Raw genomic sequence first — 7,148 nt, 5'->3', positions numbered from 1 at the left:
AATCTTGATCTATGTAGATGATATCATCATCACAGGGAGTGACAAGGAAGGTATCATCTCAACTAAAGATTTTCTTAAGTCTGCTTTTGATATTAAAGATTTGGGTGAGTTAAGGTACTTTCTATGGATAGAAATATGCCACTCTAAAGAGGGGCTTTTCTTATCTCAAAGAAAGTACACACTTGATATCTTGAAAAAGGGAGGAAAGCTTAGGGAAAGAGGAGCCAAAACACCACTTGAGGAAGGCTACAAAGTGTTGCGTGAGGGGGAGATTGAAAATGAGCCATTTGGAGACTTCAAGTTGTATAGGAAGATGGTTGGGAAACTGATCTATCTCACCATTACAAGACCAGACATCTGATTTGCTGTGAATCAAGTCAGTTTGCAAGCACCTAAGATTCATCATTGGAATATGGTAGAAAGGATCTTGAGATATCTAAGGGAAGCTCCTGGCGAAGGTGTATGGATGGGTTGCAACAAGAGCACAGAGATTGTGGGACATTGTGATGCAGATGGGCTGGTGACAGGATAGACAGGAGGTCTACTACAGGCTATTGCACTTTCATTGGAGGCAACTTAGTCACTTGGAAGAGCAAGAAGCAGAAATTTGTATCATGTTCAAGTGCTGAGGCAGAGTATAGGACAATGAGGAAGCTTACTAGTGAACTCATCTGGATCAGGAACCTGCTAAGAGACTTGGGTATAGAAGCAACAACACCAATCACAATGCACTGTGATAATCAGGCGGCCATCCACATTGCTTCAAACTCAGTGTTTCATGAGAGGACAAAAGACATTGAAGTGGATTGTCACAAGGTGAGACAAGCTGTGGAGCAGAAGATCATTTTACCTTGCTAGACTAGAAGTGAAGACCAGCTAGCTGATATCTTCACCAAAGGAGCAAGCATCAAAGTCTGTGAGTACATTCACCCAAGATTAGGGCTCATAGACTTAACTAGATCATGATCCCCTTAAGCCATGAAGCATCTACTCTTTTTCGTTTGTGTGTTTTTGTCCCATTGGGTTTTTTACACAAAAGGTTTTAATGAGGGATGTCTTCATGGGTTCCAAGCTTAACCATGCTTTGTGGTAAAGCTTGAGGGGGAGTATTGACATGAAGACATGAATAAGATTGATATGAGGTGGCTCAGTTATGACATGAGGCGGCTGAGTTACATGAGGTGGCTGAGTTACATGAGGTATCTGAGTTTTGACATCAGGTGGCTGATTTACATGAGGTGGCTGAGTTATGACATGAGGCGATTGAGTTACATGAGGTGGCTGAGTTACATGAGGTATCTGAGTTTTGACATCAGGTGGCTGATTTACATGAGGTGGCTGAGTTATGACATGAGGCGATTGAGTTACATGAGGTGGCTGAGTTACATGAGGTATCTGAGTTTTGACATCAGGTGGCTGATTTACATGAGGTGGCTGAGTTATGACATGAGGCGGCTGAGTTACATGAGGTGGCTGAGTTACATGAGGTATCTGAGTTTTGACATCAGGTGGCTGATTTACATGAGGTGGCTGAGTTATGACATGAGGCGATTGAGTTACATGAGGTGGCTGAGTTATGACATGAAGATGCTGAGTTGTTGAGACGAAAAAGAGCTGTTGGAGAGTGTTGACTCTAAGGTGTGAACACAGATTTGAATTTGGATTTAGATCTGATGGAACCCTTAGAATACCCTAGTATCCAGCAAATCTTATTATCTCTCTGGAGTTTGATGTTTATATAAAACCATTGTATGTGTAAACAAAAAGATTAAGGAAATAAGTTCCTCATTCTTGTGTGTGTCTCTCTCTATTCTCTCATCATGTTTTTTTATCTAATTTCTCTTAAATCTCTTAAACTTCCAGAAGTGATAACTATAAAGTTCACCAAACCTGGTTACCTGAAGGATTATGTTCAGTTCAAAATCATCATCTGATAACTCTCCCTTGCCCAGCCTATTGAATATGACAGTCAGAAAATACTGCAGAAGGTCCCCTGAAAAATTTAATGATTTTACTAAGATTCTAGATACGATTCTATAAGCCTAAGGGGTTGAAGCACATAATAAACATACCTGAACCTAACAAGTAAATGGCACGCAACACCGCAAGTTCATGCATCAGTCTCCACTCATTCATTAGTTTTGACAAAATCACTTCGCCAATGTAGACCACCTACAACACACACAAATTTCATAAGGTAACAAAAGTATGCACGCCGTAGGAACAAACAAACGGAAACGCCAAGCTTACATCACCATACCTGCCTCCTGAGTCCTGATGTAGATTGTGAAGCATTCTTGCATTATTAAACCAAGAAGTGGAGTATCCATTGACTCTGCCTTTAGCATCCGGCAGAGAACTCTTGAAAGAAGTGTACTATTCTTTTGGTAAGGTAGCAATTCTGACATACGGAGTTTCGGCTTTGTTGTTGATAACAAAGCTTTAAAGTCAGTTATCAGAAAGTTTTCCACTTGGAAGAAAAGTGAAGGAATGGACATAGAATGATCATCTAATCACACTATCAAAGTACCTGGAAGGACGGAAGCAAAGTGGGGAAGGGAAACAACGTTTCTAGAACTTCGGTGTCATCCTGAGAAGAAATATACTCAGATCTAGCCACGCCAGACCCCTCGAAGTCATCACTCAGCAAACTCTCATCATTCAGAGAGGGTAGACAATAGTTGTGTGATAAGTTCAGGACATTCCAAGCATCTGTATTCCTCTCAAGATCCATTTTAGAAACCGAAACAACAGGGTTTTCATGACAGAACAAACCCTGCAGCGCCTTTTTGATAGTGATACCATTTTTTTCCTCCTTAGCACCAGTAACATAACATGCACTCTGATGTTCCGATTTGGCCTCCATAGCTCTTCTTTCATGCACATCACTGACCAACAACTTATACCAAAATCTCTCTGAGCATGTGAGAACTGGAAGATCTTTATCATCCATGCCATTCTCCAGCTCTCCACTTATATTTGAAGCTAAAGCTGGAGAATTTTCTAAAGACATGGAAGGAATATGCTGCATCAGCTGCAGTGACTTTCCACCAGAAACAATCGACATGCAAATGTCTTTTATGAATAGTGGGCATAACACCCGATTCTTCTGCTCTTTTTCTCTGTCAAAAACTGAACTGCGGTCATTCCCACTCAGTCCTTTCTTTCATTTAGTGAATTTACACTAGATTTTGGGCTCGGCATCCTCATTAACATATAGCTTTTCTCCCAAAACTCTGCATCTTTTATGGAGACCGACTGTTTGGCTGTAAAAAACAACTGCGAAGAACAAAAGTGAATCTTCATCTCGACCAAAAGTTTGACATCATCAACCAATATTCGTTGAATTCAACGCATAAAACACCTACCTATCCAAAAGGATCATCAAGAGTTCCTTCAAACAACCATGTGTCCAAACCCTCTATATATGGCAGTAAATTTGCAGCAGCATGTGAAATCCTTCCACCTGGTAAAGATACTATCAATTAGGGAAGTGATTAACAAAACAAAAACAGAAAAAAATAATGATAAAGAAGGCCACACCTCACCACCTTGTATAAGACATACTTGATCCAACTTCTCGTAAAGGTAATCAAGAAGTTGGACAGCAACTTCAGCTGCGGAAATAGTTGAACTTGAGTCAAAGTAAGCTTGAGGGATTGCACCTCGTACGACTTGTAAAAGGTATTCAGCACCTGAACACAGACTAGCACATGGAAAGAAAGAATAAATCTTGTACACACCTAGATAAAGAGCTTGTTAGCCCCAAGAGAGTTGGAGTGAGGGTAACATTAGAAGTGTTGATCTTCACTTCCTCGGTTAAGGCAATATCTCTGAGTCTCTGTGTCTATAACAATGTTAAGCCGGCCCTGGAACCATCTCTGTGGTTTTAGCGAGGAAAGTCTGTCCAGTTTGGTCCCAGGTTATGAAGGGAGTAGACAGACCTTGCATATCTTGTAATACACCTCTCATCTGTCCTATAATTTTTTTTAAAACAAGTGTTGGAAAAGAAAGTTGTTCGCCGGTAAGAAACCGAGGGATGATAAATTTTTTTTTTTGAATTGAATGTTAAATTTAATTCAAAAGAAAAATACCTTGTTACAACAAGTGCATCCTATTTTAGAGTTTCAAATTGGTAAAAAGATCTTCTACTCATATCTTTCCCAAATAAAAAACTGCAACATTCAAAATATGATAAAGAACTCCTATCTTGTGCTGAACCACTTTACCATTCCTCCCTCATACTTTTTTTTATCTCCCTTCCTTCTTATCACTGTGAACTTGTTTCTCAATCTCTTTATCAATCTTCTTGACAATAAGCACAGCAGGAGCAGGCTTCTCTCCATGTCTTCTTCTGTTCCTCTCCATCCATATGGCATGTACTGCAGATTGAAACACATGCCTCACGATATATAGACTAAGACTATCCCATGTGGGGTCGTTTGACAGCAGCCCAATGAGATTATCCCAGTCCGTCGTATATAGACTCCTCATCACCCCTCTTACAAGCGCTTCCCAAATCTCCATAGAGTAAGAGTACTCAAAAAACAGATGCTTCCTCGTCTCTAGTGGCTCACTACAGAACCCACAAGATACATCCACATTTAAGTTCCAACTTCTTAAGCGATCATCAGTAGAGAGTCTTCCATGAATCGCAGTCCAGAGGATAAAAGAATACCGAGGAGTTGCATGCTTAAACCACACAGCTTTGTGCCAGCCACACAGCAAATGCTTCTCTCAAATTATAAACCAAGTTTCTCACTCTGGACTGCATTACCAGATCCAATTCAATCACGCTCACTGAGGGAGTGGAGTGTGTCCAAACTCTGCGATTGCATATCGCCGGCGGAATCAGGGTTTCAAAGCCAGTCCGATCAACTAGAAGCAACGAACTCTATAGTTTTTTTTTGTTCGGCTTCACTGTGAATTTTGATTTCCATAAGCGAAATTGCCAAATATTAATTTATTATTAACTAAACCTTGTTAAATAAAATACAGAGAGATAGAAAAAGGACTGATATATGTATTTTCTTCTTGGTGTGAGTCAACGAGAGAGAGAGAATAGCTTTGTGTTTTGTGTGAAAGATCTGAGAGAGTAAGAGAAAGATATTATTATTGCTCATCTATCTTTTACAAAAAAAAAGAGAGAAGCACTATTTATAGATGAGTAAAGTCGGTTAATTCTGACCAACTTGAAAGAAGAAGACAAAATCACCAAGAGGTGATGGGTGACTGTTTTTACAGATGAAAGACACCTGTTCTCCTTTGGATAACCATTCTTTTTATAATTATCTCTTTAACACTCCCCCTTGATTATCCAAACTTGTATTACGTAGTGCTTCGTTAAAAACCTAGTCATGGAAAAACCCATTGGGACAAAAACCATGACAAGGGAAAAATAGTACACTGTCCGTAATCTCCCCCTGAGAATAGTGGACCTAGCTTTTTCTTCAAAAGTCATGCAAATGCCGCATTCTGATACCGTAGATGTGTTTTCGGAATGTTGTAGTTGGAAGAGCTTTGGTGAACAAGTCAGCCGGATTTTCACATGACCGTACATACTCGATGTCCACTTCTTTATTTTTCTCGAGCTCCCTTATGTACGAGAAAAATCTTGGAGGGATGTGCTTTGTTCTGTCGCTCTTAATGTAGCCTTCCTTGAGTTGAGCAACACAAGCCAAATTGTCTTCAAATATTTTCGTCGGCTCTTCCTCATTGACTATTCCGCTTGCTTCTTGTATGTGTTGACTCATTGATCGAAGCCACACACATTCTCGACATGCTTCGTGAAGCGCAATAGTTTCAGCATGATTTGAAGAAGTCGCAACCAGAGTTTGTTTCTGGGACCGCCAAGAGATCGCGGTTCCACCAATTGTAAAAACGTAGCCAGTTTGCGATCGAGCCTTATGAGGATCTGATAAGTATCCTGCATCTGCAAAACCAACCATACCAAACTCGGGTTTTCTAAAATACATTAACCCTAAATCAATTGTACCTTGGAGGTAACGGAATACATGCTTTATTCCGTCCCAGTGCCTGCGAGTAGGAGCAGAACTATATCTTGCCAGTAGATTAGTAGCAAAAGCTATATCTGGTCTGGTACAGTTTGCAAGATATAACAGCCCACCGATAGCACTCATATAAGGTACTTCTGGACCTAATAACAGTTTGAAAGATCTACAAATCATTGGAGTATTCAAAGGAGTCGCTTTGTCCATAAGAAAGCGTTTCAATAACTTTTTCGTATAGTTTGATTGATGCACAAATATCCCTTCTCGGAGATGCTCTATCTGGAGCCCAGACAAAAATTTGTCTACTTCCAGTTCTCTTTGATTCGTAGGGGGATCAAGGTGTAACAACGACGGTGTACACCATGTAATCTCTTGAGGAATTTTACCAATTCCTCCCCCTAACGCTGGAAATTCATCCTCATTAAAATGGCAATCGGCAAATCGTGCCGTAAACATATCATCAGTTACTGGTTCCAGATATCTTATTATACTTGGTGACGTATAACCCACATATATTCCCAATCTCCTTTGTGGGCCCATTTTTGTTCTTTGTGGCGGAGCTATCGGAACATAGACCGCACACCCAAAGACACGGAGATGGGATACATTTGGCTCTTGCCCAGATGCCAATTGTAATGGGGAGTACTTATGATATGCACTTGGTCTTAGCCGAACCAGTGCAGCCGCATGCAATATAGCATGTCCCCATACAGAAATTGGGAGCTTTGTTCTCAAGACTAACGGTCTTGCAATCAACTGAAACCGTTTTATCAATGACTCGGCCATGCCATTTTGTGTATGCACATGGGGAACTGGATGCTCCACATCAATCCCCATTGACATACAATAATCATCAAAGGCTTGCGATGTAAATTCACCAGCATTATCAAGCCTTACTTTCTTAATGGCATACTCTGAGAACTGCGTTCTCAGCTTTATTATCTGGGCAATGAACTTTCCGAAAGCCGTCTTTCATGTCGTCAATAGAGACACACTTGACCATCTACTAGATGCGTCAATCAGTACCATGAAATACTTAAATGGCCCGCACGGTGGGTGGATCGGCCCACATATATCACCATGTATTCTTTCTAAAAACATTGGTGATTCATTGCCTACTTTTGCTGGTGATGGCCG

General features: G+C 40.6%; 1 pseudogene; it reads right to left on the bottom strand.

Annotated features, from left to right (window-relative positions):
• The window catches only part of LOC106297804, a 12,467-nt pseudogene extending 5,619 nt beyond the window's left edge, over positions 1-6,848 (bottom strand).
• Positions 6,849-7,148: the final 300 nt, after the last annotated feature.

Source organism: Brassica oleracea, chromosome C6 (assembly GCF_000695525.1).
Source record: "Brassica oleracea var. oleracea cultivar TO1000 chromosome C6, BOL, whole genome shotgun sequence".
In the NCBI taxonomy this organism is placed as follows: Eukaryota; Viridiplantae; Streptophyta; class Magnoliopsida; order Brassicales; family Brassicaceae; genus Brassica; species Brassica oleracea.
Note: the sequence above shows the minus strand (reverse complement) of the source record. Positions and strands in the feature narration are given on the sequence as shown.